We start from the raw sequence: 18129 nt of genomic DNA, 5'->3' as shown, positions 1-18129 counted from the left end.
CTAGATGAAGTCATGTGTTTTAAATCCACCAACTAACTGACAGTCTCTCTGTATGCCAGTACTAAAATGCAGATAATCTTTTGTCAACAGGCTGGCCTATAGATTACTGCGTCTTCTAACATTTTTCTTCTCCCTTCTCCTGGTTTTATCAGTTGTGGCAATGAGATAGGTCAGTAATTTCACCCAAGGGGAACCCACGGGCAGGTCTCTTTATCAGTAGCCTCTCAGATAGAAAAGCTGGATAACAAGAACATATCACACAAGAGATGGGCTGTAAGAATTAAACTTTACACAACTGTGGAAGAAATAAAGTCCAGAAAGGAGAGTCAGAAGGTCAGAGAAAAATCACTTAAGGCTTCCAGAAGACTTTCGAGCTTTAAACTTCAGAGTATTATGGAAACGCAATTTTGGTCCTAGTGATCTGGTGAAGAACATTCGTCTACAAAATGAATCTCTACAAAATGAACCTGCTGCACATTTCCTTAAATGTGGTGTTGGTGTTTTGATCCTGATAATATATTTATTAACTTTTGTGATTTGGCCTGACATTTCTCACAATAAGGCTGCCAACTTGATGAATTGGATGTTAAAATTCACAAATGACAATCATCTGTAAAATGATCCCATTTGTTCCTGTTTACCATCTATGAGATTATGTTGCATTTAAGTCTAATGTCTTCCATGATCTGTGTTTACATCACTTTTGCCTTTGAAATTTCTTAGGAGTCTATGAAAACTATGACTGTTTTGCTTTTGCTTTTTCAATATAAAAGGAGATTGATACCCTGCACTATGAGTTTAGGAATATCTACGGGCAGGTTCCTGGAGCCCCTGGAGATTATTAGAGTCAGCCATTGTTTGCAGGCCTAGGATCGTCACTGAGGAAAGTGCTGGATACAAACCAGAATTTTTTGGTTTTGTTTTTTCAAAACAAGATCTTCGTGAGTAGTAAATTTTCTAGTGTATGGGAAAAATGTTATGGGGGATGAGGGTTTAGCTATAAATGTTTATGAGTGGCTTTAAAAATTTTCCAACAAGAGAACACAGAAAACCAAAAAAGGGAAAAAAAGTCAATTAAATTTTATTGCTACTTATAAAGTAACGTTTTAGAGAGCAAATCAAAGTGTTGGGGGAGGGGAAGAAAGTCTGGAGAGGTTAAGTGTCCTCTTCCTGGACCCTACTATGAGCAAGCATTGAATTTGCTGTATTTGAACAGGGAAAGTGAAATATATAGACTATAGATATCTGGCAGTTTGTGGGGAGAAGAAATCCTTTCCTTTAAATCATATGGTGCAAAGAAGCGAATGCTCTGGAATAAGCAGTCTTGGTTTCCGATACCACAATATTTCCTAAAATCCGGTCATGGATCTTCCCATCCCATAGCACATAGGCCTAGGTCAAGCCCTACAACAGCTAGTTTATGGGAGGCTCACCTTTTTGCCATCTTCAATTTACTTTTCTTAAATAAGAACTGGAAGCAGAAATGTGCTTCTGGCCCAAGCTTAGGTTCAGTCCTGAGTATAAACTAAAGGAAAAAGAATCAGATGAATGATGTCTCTGTTTAGTAGAAGATGCTTTTGGATATTTATAATCAAACCCTGGCTATAGAATGTGAAAATGTATGAGAAAATGTGTTAATTTAAAAGTCAAAAAAAAAAAATAGAGCACTGATTAAAGTTAGCAGTATTTGTCATATCAAGAAGCTTGTATGGGGGGATCCCTGGGTGGCGCAGCGGTTTAGCGCCTGCCTTTGGCCCAGGGCGTGATCCTGGAGACCTGGGATCGAATCCCACATCGGGCTCCCAGTGCATGGAGCCTGCTTCTCCCTCTGCCTGTGTCTCTGCCTCTCTCTCTCTCTCTCTCTCTGTGACTATAATACATAAATAAATAAAAACAAACAAACAAACAAAGAAGCTTGTATGGGATAAAGAACATACCTGTAACATCTATTGGGTCCTGTAGGCATATAGCGTGTAAGTACAACCTTCCAGAAACTGTCATCAAAATGATGGCAAAAAGTTTGGCATCAACATGCTGCCAAAAAAATGACTCTTGTGCTTACGGCACTGCCTTAACCTGTCGTAGATGAAATTCCCTGTCAGGTGGAACAAATTATTGCCCAGGCGGTTGTGGGTTCTGTAGTCAGACAGGGGGTCTCAGTTGCAACTAGTCCAAATCACAGGCACGTCTCTCAGGACAATCTTCTTCCCAGTTCCTACTTTTCACTCGTACGGGGTCCTTGTCAATGAATGTCACCTAGTCACGTTTTTATCTCAACCCCTCAGACCTGCTTGATGATTGTTTAGATCAATCAATAGCTACATCATCTAAGCGGAAGTATCATTTAGGGTCAATGTCTCGGGTATTCCTGGACGTCATTCCTCCTCCCAGAATGCTAGTGATAATTTAACTATAACTTAATTTACATGGAGATGATTATGAACTGTAAAATATATTCCATTAATCCCAAACTAACCGTGCCTTCTCAATTCAACCTTGCTTTAATTAGATTCCCCAAATGATAGGTGTCACTCTAAAGCCAATGATGGGTTAGGAAATAATATGAAGTGGAGATAGAAATGAAAAGAACAGTTCTTAACTGATTGTAGTTAAACTTTCTTATTTTGCCAGATTTTTAGAAACATGTAATTATATTAAAATCCTTTTTGAAGAGGCCTTATGTGAGCGAGCAGCTTGGATCTTTAGTTCCACTAGCTTCCCAGTATATCTGTGATCACAACCCCAGCGCCTAGAGTATATGGCAAATAGTAGGTCCATAAAAATTACCTGTTAAATGCATAGGTTAATATATTAAAATGAAGACAAAAAGAGGTAAAAATTGAGTATTTGAATGACTGCTCCTGGAATTCATGTCCTCTTCCCCAGAAGCTAGAGATCTCTTCTGGTCTTCTATCTTGTCCCCTCCGCCTTCTGATGAACTTCAAGGGAATTTTTTTCTTCTTCTAATATGAATATCCCTAAATGTATGTCCAGACTCAACGTGTAGGCCCTGATACCCTAGAGGTATCTGATCTCATAGTCATCATCAGGACTATCACCTGCGTCTTTACCATCTCTAGCATCACAATTCAGCTAATAATAGACAAAAATCCTCTTATTATCATACTGAGCAACTTAATCCCTATAGACAAATCCCTTATTCCAAAACAGGATGGTAGTTTACTTTTTTATGAAAAAAAGACCCATTTAAAGTATTCTTTAGTCATCACACACTGAAAGGAGCAGTCCCACTGCTGCCACAGCCCATCTCCAGCCAAGAGGTAGATTTCACTTGGTAGGAAGAGGAAGAAGACAAGAAAGGACCTTAAAACTGTCAAAAATAGTTTGTATCAGTTTCAAAGTGCCCCCCAATAATCAATGATAAAATATGCAGTGAGATAGGTGCCCAAAGGGAACTGCACATGATATGGAGTCTGAGAAGAGGGAATCTACTTTACGTGTTGGAATGGGAAAGTTGGTGATTGGAACTGCCACTACAAGTGTAGGCCTCCATAAATGAGTGGAAGAAAATACTGGAAAGACTGAAGCCACATTCCCAAGGTCCTGAACATCAGTCTAAAAATTTGTTTATATGGGGAGAAAAACTCATTTTCCCTCTACCCTTCTAGGTTCTGGGCTGAGACTTTTCTGTAATTAATTGATAAGGATTTCTAGAGTTTTAACCATCTCTCTTCCCCTAGAACAAAGAGGGGGATACCCTTAGAAATGGAAATTCCCCCTTACAAATGTCAGTTCCCCTTATAGAACAGTAACTTCTACTGGGTTTTCAGAGCTTCTCTTATCTCTCCCATTTCTTAAAAATAATCAGCCTAGGGCAGCCCTGGGGGCTCAGCGGTTTAGCGCCACCTTCGGCCCAGGGCGTGATCCTGGACACCGGGGGATCGAGTCCCACTTCAGGCTCCCTGCATGGAGCCTGCTTCTCCCTCTGCCTGTGTCTCTGCCTCTCTCTCTCTGTATGTCTCTCATGAATGAATACATAAAATATTTAAAAAAATAATCAGCCTAAAATAATCCTTATACCAAGGAAGCATATTTTGGGGTGGCAAATTCTGTTCCTCTCCAACTGTGTGGTGGGCAGTAGTTAGCCCCACAAAGTTTGTGAGCAGACACCTGACCATAATCAGATTTGTGAATCAGGAAGGTTAGTCTAGAGTGACATAGGAAGGAGGAATAAGACTAGTTAAGAGACAGTTGTCCAAGTGAGTCCTACTCCAACTGAGAGCAAATTAGTAGCAATAGCAACGGTGGATATGGGAAAAGTCTGGATACAGTAGGTTTTAGGTTGACTTTGATCAGAAAAGGATTAAGGTACTTGACTGACCATGCGAGCACTGAATTTGTTAGATTGCAACAGATCGTTCCTGTGTTTATGTGAACTTCCATGGTACTCTGTCAAAACTTATTCCTACATTTCTATCCTTCCCAGTAATAATTTTGAGAGTCTCGTTATCTTGTTTTTGCACTTTTGCATAGAGTATATTTCTTAGAATCAAATACCATAACAAATAGACATCAAGGCACATAGCAGGAGTTAAGCTTGGTTTAGTTTACCATTACAAATTGTCAAAAGCAGCCTATTTTCTTTTCAAATGAACCTGTATTATATTATCATACATGAATTTGAATAAAATGCACAGCTTTGAAAAAGTCAAGGAGATTAGTGATTTTATTTAGTGACAGCTGAAGGTCACAGAATACCCAGTTAAATTATAATAAAGTTTGTCTACTCAAAATCTTGACAGATAGCTCTGGGAACTTAAAATTTTCCTGGGAAAAAAATTATTTTTCTCTTTTTCAAAGAATAGAAAGCAAAAGCCAGTAAACATTTAGGCCTTCTGCCAAAGGAAAATTATCTATGCCTAGAATGGACAAATTCCCAGCACATGAAGATCTTTTTTCTTCATTTCCATGGCATAGTCACGTCTTATTCCAAGAGCCTATGCTAGAACATTGTTGGACCACTGAGCATGTCATTAAGACCACTTTCTCCTTTAAAAACCAGCTGGGCATCAAAATCTTGGCAGTGATTCATGTTGTGCTCACATAGAAAAATTTCTCATGACATCTAAAGTCTAAGGGTAATTGTTTAAAAAGGAGAAAGTGAATAAATATGTGTTGCATTGCTGCTGATGCTAGGTAGGGAGCGTGCTTAGTGATTCACATTCTCACTTGCTACTTGAGACAATCTATTGAGTTACGTTTTACTGTCTTGAATCTGGAAATGAGGGCATTGAATCATAGAAGTTAAGAAATTTGTCCAAAGTTATAAAGCTGCTAAGTGAGGGAAAGATTTGAATTTGTGTCAGTCCTGTTGCATAGCATCAATGCTCCGACTTTAGTAACACAGTTCGGAAATGAACATTTAAGGAACACTTTCCAAGATGGAACTTTAGGGTCAAACATTGCAATAGAAAAAAAAAGAGACCTCACAATGTATCTGCTCTCTAGTCCGCTAAAAAGGAGACGGAATCGGACAGTTTTGTTCAGGGTGATATCTCCATTGAAGTCTATTTACCATATGACATTTCTCAAAATCTATTGGATTTACTGTGACCTCAAGAATATATTCTGATTCCTAAAAAATAAAACCGAGTATATTCTGATTTCCACCAGATCTCATTGCTGTCACCAATGGTGCACTAGTCTAAGGAACTACCTCCAGCCTATAACGCTGCAAACGTTTCTTGAAATGACATTTTCAAGTTCCACCCTGAGCCCTCTAACACTCAGTTTCCCAAAAGCAGCGTGGGCAAGGTTTTGAAAGTGTAAATCCAAATCATGCTGTATCCTGCTCTGGATCCTCCAAAATTGTTCTGCCAAACTTTGTTTTGACTCCTAGCTCCCTCCCTGGCCTTATTCCTTACCCCTCTTTCTATCCTCTATTATGTGACAGCTATACTGGCTCTGCTGAAACTCAAATCAAGCAGTTTTCTTGCCTCACACCCTGTTCTTTCCCCTCTGGATTGCTTTCTCCTTGATTTGCATTTCCTTTTCATGTAGGTCTCTGCAGAAAGCCTGTCCCCAATTATTCCATGAAAAAACAAACAAACAAACAACAAAAAAAATACTCGAGTCTGTCTCTATCTCTTATCTTCACTTGATTTATCTTTACAGCTCTTGTTACTATTTGAAATTGCATTATATACCTATTTAATGACTGCCCCTCCAGCAGGATGTGAGCTCTATAAATATTTGTGGGGCATTTTTGTTCTGTTTTTACGGCTATATCCTCAGTGTCTATAACAGTGTCGTGCACATAACAAGCTCTTAATAAATATTTCTTGTATAAATGAATGAGCGGATGAATGAAAGAACAAAGGAATCCCATCACCACTTGCCGCATTTGATTTCACAAGCATTCTGAACACTACGGAGAGTATTGTAGGGATCATTTTATCCATTTGCTGTTATGTTACATCCATGTGCTTTAACTTGAGAGACCTTGGCAAATGCAGGACTTTAATGTATGTATTTATTTTGATGGTTAAATCCACCCTCCTGTGGTCCATGAGAAAACCATGAGAGGCTGGGAGGCTGCTGGCAGTGACAGGAGGGAGGGCAGCTGAAGAGAACCACAGAGAAACAGCAAAAACCTGATGACGCTGGACCTTACTACAACTAGTGAATCCACCCACCTCTGCATTTTAGTTGCATTTATAGCCTTTGAGTACTAAAGCTGTTGGGGTTATTACTACTTGAAATCAAGAACAGCTTAGCTACAGTAACTTCACATCATATGGCTGGTTATTTAGCAAATACAACTCTTCTTCACACCGCTCTTTACTAGTGTATGTATTAGGTTTTTAAGAAAAGGAATAAACAATGATGAACCTGTATTTTCATCAAAGTTATACTTTTTTAAACCATTTGGGACTCATTTAGAGACTAGAATCATTAGCTAGATTTTTACCTAGATTGTTTTTAGACTCTTGTTTTTTTTCTGTTTGTTGCATAGATTTTCAGTTTGTTTCAAGGAATTCCGGTTCTAAGAGATTTTGCTATCTTTGAAGTGTGATTGTCATCACATACTAACTTGATCTCTTGGTTTTGTGAGAAATAAGATTGGTATTTCCAAAATCAACATAAATCCATCTGACTTAAAAAAAAATAAACAGCATAAGCTACAATAGCAAGCAAAATTTAGATGCTGTATAAAAATAAGAAAAAGTAAAACCAATGCATAAAAAGGTATTATGACTTTCTTTTCTCTTAAGGGACTATTTGCAAAATAGCTATGTATATGTCAAGAGATAGTCATGTGATGTTAATGTCAAATCAGCTTCCTCATTGGCTTGAATTATTTCTGAAATTCAAACAAATTATATCATATCATTTTTAGGGAAAAAAGAGGATAGGAAGATTTATTCTCATGGAAAAATAACATAAGTGAAAGCAACATGAAACAAAATAGTAAGGGAAATAATATGTGTGGGGAGAAAAAAAGTAAAATTCATATTAGAATATGTAGTGCAAGAGTTGGTGATAGCATTATATTTGTTCTCATATACTTGAAAAGTGCACGGTTAAAGTGCAGACCGTCATCTTATTGACTTTTTCCAGAGCAAAGGTCATGGACTGGCCCAGGGAATGATTATACTTTGATCCTAGAATCTCCCTTTCAAGAAAGCTAGATGCTATTTTGATAATTTATATTAATATTAACCAGTCTGAACTTTAGAAAACAATTATAATGAAATGACATTTTGCTTTATGATATCCTCATGCCAGTTGTTGTGATATTGGTGACAATCTTGTTAAATGAATTTAGTTTTTCATGTGTTGTGTTCTATGTTACGCTAAGTCTCCCAAAATGCTAGTAACTGCAAAACAACAACAATAACAGAAGAGTGAAATTTTTAAAATACACATATTAGAGAAATCCTCAGTTAGTATAAATCCAATTCTTTCCTGAAAAACATATCAGAGATTTTAACATTCTAACTGCTGAGCCACCCAGGCGTAGAGATCTTAACATACTAATGTGCATTTTATATATCCTTGAGGTGCTTATTTTCCAATTTATGGGAACACTTCTAACATCTGAAGAAATTAGTATCCTAAGTAACACAATTGGGAGTTTTTTAATTTAAGTATTTTAAAATAGTAGGTAATAGATGAACCATTCTAGGGTATCTTCATCATTTTTTTTAACCAGTTCATCCTATGAACTTGAGGACACTACTCTCTCTCCCCTCCTTCCTTTCTCCCTGTCCTACCAGTAACATTTGAAATCCAGTTTCATACCAGCATCTGTGATTGCATTTATGGCAAGTGAGGAAGTCCCATTTGCCCCTATAAATATGTGAGGCCTTCTTATAAAAGATCCTTAAATTCTCTTTTATTGAACCTCTGAGCCTACAGTTCAAAGTATCACCAGTCAGTATTTTTTGAATACCCCGAAGGTTCAAGGAGAAACAAAAATTTATGAAACAGAACATAAACTGTAGTTTTCTTGGACACAAGGATGACTCTCAGAGCTGGTCTTAGATCTGACATACCCGACCATAGCTAACATCTTTATTTCTTAATTGACCAACACCTGAGATGATTTTATTCTTCCTAGACCTTTGATCATATTGAGAAAACTCCCTAGCATGCATCACTGTGGTTTTAAGGTAATTTAGAAAATGAAGGCATGCTGGTCAGAACCAGTAAAAAATAAAGACTTGAAATAGAAACAACAACAACAAAAAGACATCAACTGGAATTGTACACTAACAAATTCCGTATGGTTTTGCTCATGCAAAGGGCTGAGCTAGGTAGTTCTGAAGGGCTCTTAACCAAATATTTGAAAGAAAAGTGGTATTTACATGTGTCATGCTGAAAAACATTAAGACAAAGTGGTAATTATTTGAAAAAAAATGGAAATAATAAATGTGATTGCCAAAACTTGTGAATTGTTTGAATCCTTTTCAAGTGAATGAAGCAACTGATTCCTCTTGTACTGCTGGGTTGTCGGCAAATTTCACTCAACAAGGCCACTAGCCATTCATTGATCCTTTTACTTATTTGCAAGTCTGGGATTACCAGGTAATAGCTGAGGAGGTGCTCAAGCTCAGTGTGCAATAGAGGGATTTGGTCTCACAGCATCTTGAAGAAGAGAAAAGTTGTATTTTTCCATCTGCCTAATCTTGCCGGTTCCCTGGTGTTTGCTAACCCTTCCTAATGACCCCCAACCCCTTCCCATCCTTCTTCATTCTCTCTCCTCCCTTTATGTTTTCACTCACTTCACACCAGGATATTTTGCATTATCTCATAATCTCATACTTTAATTATTGCTAGCATTGCCAAAAATAGAGCATCTACAAGGAAAACATAAATCTCTCTTCCTATTATTGCTTGCCTCTCCCTACATGGCATAATTCTGATATGTGCAGATGCTAAAAGACCTCTTTCCCATGAGGGAAGACAAAGTGAGGAGAAGAAACACAGATCCCCATTTGGGTGAAGAACTTTCTAATAATATACACTTTTACTATCTTCCTTAATAACTGAACTCAACTAAATGATCTATCTGTCTTAGTCATGTCTTTTCAGCTATTGTGGCTGGCTGTGCAACTAAGTTTTGTTGAATGAAATGAGAATTAAATTGCTAAAAGGGTCTAGGGTTCATTTTCCGGGGGAGGGGGGATACTCACATTAGTCTTAATGTTAAGTGTGATGCTGATGTTAAGATGCTATGGCTGGAGTGGTCATGTTGAATAGGTGGGGAAGCTTGAGCATGAAACAACCAGCAGTTGTACAGAAACACAAAAGTAGTTGAGGTTCTTCATGATTTTACGAAGCATTAGATAAAACCAGGGGTTCCTGCCTTTTGACTTGTTTTATGCAAGAAAAAACTCTTGACTAGAAGCCAAGTACAATACTTATCTGATGCAAATATTCTACTGCGTGTTTACTTAGCATTCACTCTGCCCTCAGAACGGCATTAAATTATGTTTTTCAGCTATTTTGATGGTAACTCACAGTAAGAATTTGATTTACATAATAAACCAGTATTCACATATCCATTTCCTCTTCTACGTAATGGAAAAATGTTTTAAAAATAATATTTTATTGTTATGTCCCATATATGTTCACCATGTCCAATATATCCATTTAATATATGTGCTAGTTGAAGAGAGAGTTGGGTTAGTCATGCCAAGAAGAACCTAAAGGGAATACAGAGAAGAAAAATGTTAATGCTGATTTCAGCAAAGAAATGTATGCTGCACATAAGAAGAATGGCGAAGAAACAATATAATAATTACTATATGTCTGGTAGGATGTTAGGTGATTTGCATAGATTGAGCTCATTTGATTTTTGTAAAAATGCTGTGAATTAGTTATATAAATTTTATTTAGTGGACAATTATAATTATTTGAAGCAAAAGAGCTTTCCTTACATTAAACAGTTAATGGTTGCTAGAGCCAGAATTCGTACTCACGTTTGTCTACCAACTATGTTACTTTAACTATTAAATTCTTCTAGAATTAAATATGGGAGTTTTCTTACTCTGATTTTTTTTAACTGTAGCAGTATTTATTAGCTTATCTCATTTTCACTTAAATGATACCTTTTTTTGGGGGAGTCAAGAAAAAAGAATAACATTAAGAAAAAGAAGTATTTTATTAACTTCTCAAATATACTTCCCAAAAAAGGTCACCGATGGGCTAATTCAAAAACAATCTATGTTTAGTAGATTTACTTGATGTCTTAGAATCATGTTCTCTTTTGCATGTTCCTGAGCATCACTGTGGGATTTCATTGATCAGAACTTCATTTGATTTTATCCCTTATTCTTCACATGATTCTTCTGGAAGTTGTGAGTCTTCTTTTAAAAAAATTTAAATCCAATTAATTAACATATAGTGTATTTCAGAAGTAGAGACCAGTCATGCATCAGGCTTATATAACACCCCGTGGGCATTACATCACATGTCCTCTTTACTGGCTATTACCCAGTTGTCCCATCTCCCTCTTTGATTTCATCTTGTTTTATTTCTCCCTCCCTTCCCTTATGATCCTCTTTTTGTTTCTTATGAGTGAGACCATATAATTGTCTTTCTCTAATTGACTTACTTCATTTAGCATAATCCCTTCTAGTTCTATCCATGTCATTGCAAATGGCAAAAGTTTTCTTTTTTAAGAGTAATATTTCAATATGTGTGTGTGTGTGTGTGTGTGTGTGTGTGTGTGTGTGTTCACACCACATCTTCTTTATCCATTCATCTGTCAGTGGACATCTGGGCTCTCTCCACAGTTTGGCCATTGTGGACACTGCTGCTATTAACATTGGGGTTAATATTTTTTTTAACTTCAGGTCACTACATTTTTATCTTTGGGGTAAATCCCTAGTAGTGCAAATACTGGGTCATAGGGTAGCTCTATTTTCAACTTTTTGAGGAATCTCCATACTCTTTTTCCAGAGTGGCTTCACCAGCTACCAGCTAGCATTCCCATCATGAAAGTTGTGAGTGGATTTTTTTTTTTTGAGAGAGAGAGAGAGAGAGAGAGGCAGAGACACAGGCAGAGGGAGAAGCAGGCTCAATGCAGGGAGCCTGATGTGGGACTCGATCCCGGGACCCCAAGATCACGCCCTGAGCTAAAGGCAGACGCTCAACCGCTGAGCCACCCAAGCCTCCCGAAAGCTGTGAGTCTTAAGTGCAAGGTCAAACTGTTGTCGAATTGGGCACTGGAGTTGCAAAGACAGTAACATAAATCCTGGTTCTGCATAAGGATGTTACCTGATGCACATTATTTAACTTCACTTTACTTGTCTATAACATTGTGATACACACACACACACACACACACACACACACACACACACACCCTGCACAGTAGTGGTTTTAGGATCGTATATGTAAAGCAGCAAACATAGAATGATCACTGGTGGTATGAAGTATGCAACCCCCAAGTCACACAGGCCTAGTTTCATATCCTGGCTCCTTCATTATTATCTGAGTAAACTGGTGATTTTACTTAACTTCTTTGATCCTTTCATTTCTCTCTGTAAACATTAAAATACTTTTTGTTATAACTGTGAAATTATTTTTAAAAATTCATTTGAAATGCTTATCATAAGACATATTACACTGAAGCGCTCAAATGTTAGCACTTGTCATTATTCCTCGATGGATTAATAATGAGTTTATACATGAAATAGATCTTGCACATTTTTGCAGACAGGTTTTTAGAACCTTTCTAGGAAAACTTATCTAATTACTGTGGTGAACGTCCCATTTTGAGGAATTACCAAACTCTACCTAACAATATAAATATACGCATATATAATCCTCTAACGCTAGTTCTGGAGAACTTGACTGACTTCAAAGAAAAAAAAAAGTGAACTAAAAATGATGAAAGATTAAAGCATGTACAAACTTTTGAAGTATATTTCCTGTTGATTCTTGAATAATTATAAAATGTATTCAATATAAAACTGAAAACAGAAATTTCCCACCATTTGATTTAATGTGATTTAGGTCATAAAGCGATTCTTTATTAAATTGGAAGCAAAGTTGAAAAACACCATCTGGGACATAAAGCATTCTTTATTTGGAGATTCTTTTTTTGGAGGCATTTAATGTATTTTAAGTCACTTTAATGAAATCTTTATGAGGATGAGATGATGTTTTTCAAGCTGCCACTACTTGAAAGAATACAGTTGATGTTCAAGATTAATCCATATTTCTGTAGGACACACAAAGACATGTGAGAAATAAGTAAACATTAGGATTTTGAAGTTGTTTGAAACAGAGCAAACGTAGTTAATATAGTCTACTGCTCACCCAATTTAACAGATATCCTATCTGATTAATGCTCTTACCTAAAAGCCACCGAATAATTCTGGTTTTGAGGCACATTTTAGCTACATTTTCCATCTGCATTAGTCCTTTGTACGGGTTCCTTACATTCAATCTATAACCCTTGGTGTTACAGTTGACAAGATTGAAACTCATTGTGAGATGTAGAAAAACTTCAAAAAGGGCTTATAAGGCTTATTTAGAAAGATTTCTCTTCCTATTTTATTTGCTGTAGGCCTGGGAAGTGAAACAGTTTCAGCAACTTTACGAAGCAACTTCTGGCTTGACTGAGATTTAAGACACAGATGACTGATCAATGTACACAGGGCAAATTGACTGTTTTTGAGGCAGACTCCATAAATCCAGAAGGAATCAGCATTTCCACATAGGTTGTTTATATTCTAAATCAGATTTCCTGCTATAATTGGTTGGTGGAAATCTACTCTTCTCTTTCTTTCATCATTTGATCTAATTGATCTAAAAGCATGAGCTAATTAATGGCTCAGAGCTTTCATTTTGAAATAACGAATAACACTATAATTTGGATATGTTAGTAATATACTTATTCAACTAGATTTTGTACAATATTGGAAATAATTACTAATAACTGCCAAATTACCTTGGTGTTTCCAATTTAAAACAATACCCAAAATATCATTACTTTGAAACTACTAGATTAACCAATAAATATAAATTAATCATCAATAAGTTTTCTACCGATGTATTTTATTTTGGAGTCCAGAAATTGAGAGATCAACTGGAGTTACATGACACTCAAAGCAAGCAAAAAATACTCTGCATTAATCCATCTAGATTTTAAGGCTTCATTTCAGAGGTATTGATTATAAAACAATTCGTTATAAGACATAGCTTACTATTTTTTTCCTCATTTTTAGAGCAAATTTAAATTCTAAGAGTTGTGAGTGCATCTTCATTTTATATTTTTGTATTCTAATATTTTCTCTAAGAACAATTGTCATTCACTCAAGCAGACCATTTTTCTAGCACGAAAGACTTAATTTTTTTAAACAAGTGTTGTATCCCAGGAAAGCTACAGAATTCTTTAAATAGTTGCCATCTATGAATATATTCTGACCTTTTCAATCCACACTGTATATCTTATTTCTACTATTTCATCTGAAACATTTGATTAAATTTGAGTAAATTAATACTAACTTGGAGTTTCTGTCTTGCTCCCATCCTTTCATACCCATTATCACTATTTCCTCTAATTTTATCTAAAACAAAGATTTATTGGTCCCAGGCTAGAGAGTAGTAGCATGTCTGATTCAGAAACTACAAACATGAAGATGAAATACTCTGCTCTCAAGCCCTTCAGAGACCAGCAGCAAAGATTACACAAACATTAGTAGCACCAGAGAGGTGTGGTAGGTTCTGTGATGGAGGTATCATCAAAGGTGAGTAGGACACAAAGATAATCCTCTCTACTTGATGAATAGAGGAAGGCATCTCAGACGCTGTAATATTTTTAAAGAGTCTTAAATTGAGCCAGATTTTTATGAGCAAAAAAAATAGGTAGAACTGCTCAGATCTATGTGTACTCCGGAATGGAAAAATGCAACAAGTTTTTAGACCTGATGTAGGATTCAGTGATATGGTTTCATAGTACACCACTGTATAAAACTATAGGTCCTGAGTCAGTATGAGAACTTTATTCTGGTTAAGGGATTTGAATAACTTCCTCCTCTCACTTTTTCTGAGGAAATGCTTGGGTGAAGGAATGACAAAGGGCCTGTAAATGCCAAAGAAGAGATTTAAATTGACCTGTAATGTTCTTTGATTTCCAATGGAAATTATTTACTACTCTAATAACTAATAACTATTACTATGATTTCTTTTCAAAATCACACATCTAAAAAATTCTCTGAAGACAGTTGTGTCAAAATAGTAAAGGCAGTTGATTCTGGAAGATAAGGAGATGAACATCTGACGTTTTTCCTCCTTGAACTATTTTTTTAATATTTAAAAAATCATCCAAAATAAAAGAAAATTGCTTACTTGAAAGAGAAAGTATATAATTAGAAATTTGAACGACAGGAACTCCTGGGTGGCTCAGCGGTTGAGCACCTGCCTTTGGCCCAGGGTGTGATCCTGGAGCCCTAGGATCGAGTCCCACATTGGGCTCCCTGCGTGGAGCCTGCTTCTCTCTCTGCCTCTCTCTCTCTGTGTCTCTCATGAATAAATAAATAAATAAAATCTTTAAAAAAATAAATTTGAATGACAGATTGATGGGATTAAGAAAAAAAAGGGCAGAAATATCAAGTAGGAGATGAAAGCAGTAATCCTAGTAAGAGCCCAGGTGCTTCTGTTGAAAGCAGTGACAGGACAAGGAGAGTAGGTTTACAAACTCAGTGTTGTGTTACACAAGAGGAGCATCCTGTACGATGCAGTCTTCCCCAGCACAGTGTCTGGAAGGTGTTTCTTCATGTAACTTGAGATATTTTTTGTATTAAGATATGTAATTAAATTTGTTATAATGTTTAAGTGAAATCAGTGGTATGAAATAATCATCTGTAATATATGACAGTTTTCAGTTAATTCCTGGATTTTCATAAGAGCCTGTTGAAGGCTTTCTCTGAACTCTCTCTGTCTAAAGACAGATTCTCCAAAAGACATTCGGTTGTCTTAACTCCCTCCTGGGAGTTTCAACAACTAGGGAAGATTGATCCTAATTACAGGAGAAGAGACTAGAAGTTGACACCACACCCAGACAAACTTCCTACACCCATAAGAGGCCTGCTGCTTCCTCCATTTTCCCTGTTAAAATGGCATTTAAGCCTGAATTCGAAACCACTTGGAGGAATCATTTTTCTCTGCATATCTCCTGTGTATACATGAAGTGTACATGATAATAAACTTCTTTTTGTTTTTCTGTTGTTCATCTGTTTATTACTAGAGGGGTCTCAGTTAAGAACTCAGGAGAAAGGGAAAATTACTTTTGCTCCCCTACACATTCAGTCCATATAATGAACATGAAAGAAAGAGCTTATTAGCCTCCTTAAATTGATGAAGATAATAAAAGCTCAGTACCATTCCCCAGGATCTAGATCTAAGAAATGTCAAACAGCAGATTTTAATCTAAATATGTGTGGCTCTAAATCCTATAATCTTTCCAAGCGCAGATATTGTTAATTTATTTATCTGAGATTTTTCAAGCAATTTCTATATGTCCAGACCCATTTTATAAACCATGTATTTTTTTTCAAATTTTGTTATCAAGGAGTTTATACTCATATTGGAAGAGATAATCACTATTATAGTTATTAAATAGAAACCCAATTGTGTATTATATGTTATGTAAATACAATAAATACTATGAGCTGAAGCCATTAGTTTGGGCCCTGTGGTAGGTTGGGTGCATGCAAAACTAAGAAAGTTTGGACAGCCCGGGTGGCTCAGTGGTTTAGCGCTGCCTTCAGCCCAGGGCGTGATCCTGGAGACCCAGGATCGAGTCCCATTATCAGGCTCCCTGCACGGAGCCTGCTTCTCCCTCTGCCTGTGTCTCTGCCTCTCTCTCTGTCTCTCCGTCTCTCTGTGTCTCTCATGAATAAGCAAATAAAATCTTAAAACAAAACAAACAAAAAAACTAATTACGTTTATGTTTTTGGTGGTTATCTTAGTCCATTCAGGCTGCTATAACATAATACCAGGCACCAAGTAGCTTATAAATATAAAAAGGTTATTTCTCATAGTTCTGGAGGCTAGATGTCCAAGATCAGGGCACCTACATAGTCAGGCGCAAGTCCTCTTTTCGGTCCCATGCTTCTTGTATTCTCACATAGTGAAAGGGACTGGGGACTTCTCAGGAGCCACTTCAATAAGGTACTAAATCCTTCATGAGGGCTCCACCTTCAGGACATAAGTACTTCCCAAATGCCCCACCTTCTAATACCATCCCTTTTGGGAGCTAGGATTTCAACATATGAATTTCCAGAGGACACAAATACCCATACTATAGCAATAAGGAATATATGTTGGACTTATGATGCCAAAGATTGAACTCTATTCAACATTCAACCTCTTAATTATATTTTAAATTACTCTTTATAAACCTTAGTTTCTACATCTTCAAAATAGAGGAAATAAAACCCACATCTCTGTGTTGTTGACCCACTTGCATAGGAAAATGCATGGGAAATCAAGAAGCAAATGCATAGTCTAAATACAAAAAAACACTATTAAAGGCAATGAAATCTGCATTTTATTTGAATGCCAAATTCCAGGCATGTTCAAATAGATAAAATCTTTAACCCAACTGTCAAAAATTTTCAAAAAGAAAACATCAAAACTATTTTTTCTTGAATTTTAAAATTCTTCTTTGAATTTTATGACTCATCAATCTTGAAAATGTTTGTTTGTATAGTTCACTGATGTTCAAGAGATAGCAAAGCTCTTAAGTAAGATTCCTGAAGTTTGGAAGGAAACAAAATCCTAACTCTATCCAAAAGGAACCTAAAAATAAAACAAGAGAACAGCAAAGGCATATTTCCGGAATAGAAAACATCTATAAGATTGACACAAATGTTAAATACAATAATAATGACTGGGCTATAGTCTTGGAACCTGGAGGTTGAGGAACAAGAGACTCCATTCCATGTTTCTCAGTAATTTAAAAATAAGAGTTCTTTGGTGATTACTGTATGCTAGCACTTTAATATTTATTAACACATTTAGTTCCCCTAACAACTCTAGAGGATAATTACTCCCTGCTAGAGAGGAAACCTAAAGCCAGAAGGTTAAATGACTTGCCAAAGGTAGACACACAACATAGACACAGACACTCTGATCTCAGTGACCTTGTTCTTAGCTATGGAGTTCACTAGATACTAATTGTGATATTATTGCCTAGGTTACATCCTAGGGTCATAGCAGAAGCTCTCTGAACCTGCTGTCCTCAAACAAACAAACATACACCCCATTCATGGGCTTTTTCTCCTCGCCTGGAAGCTTCTGGCTCCAGACATCCACAAAGCACATTCCCAGTTTCTTTCTATTTCCCACACATACGACACCTTCCCAGGGAATTTCCTTGACCACCCTTTCGTGTTCCATCTTTCCCCCTAGCATGTAGGGTTTTAAAAAATAACGCTTGCTCTTCTTCATTTCACATTCTAGATTTGTCAGCTTTCTTCTGTCTTTCCCCACTATTTTGATAAACAATGCTTAAAGCGATGACTGGCATATTGCAGACACTTAAACATGTGTTGAATGAGTACATAGTTATGAGCCAGACCTTATGCTAGCAGCTTTGAATGTATTGTCTCATTTACTTTTAAAATAATCCTCCTAGGCATGGGT

The sequence above is a fragment of the Vulpes lagopus genome, chromosome 15, assembly GCF_018345385.1.
Source record: "Vulpes lagopus strain Blue_001 chromosome 15, ASM1834538v1, whole genome shotgun sequence".
NCBI classification, from domain to species: Eukaryota; Metazoa; Chordata; class Mammalia; order Carnivora; family Canidae; genus Vulpes; species Vulpes lagopus.
This window is presented reverse-complemented; position numbering follows the sequence as displayed.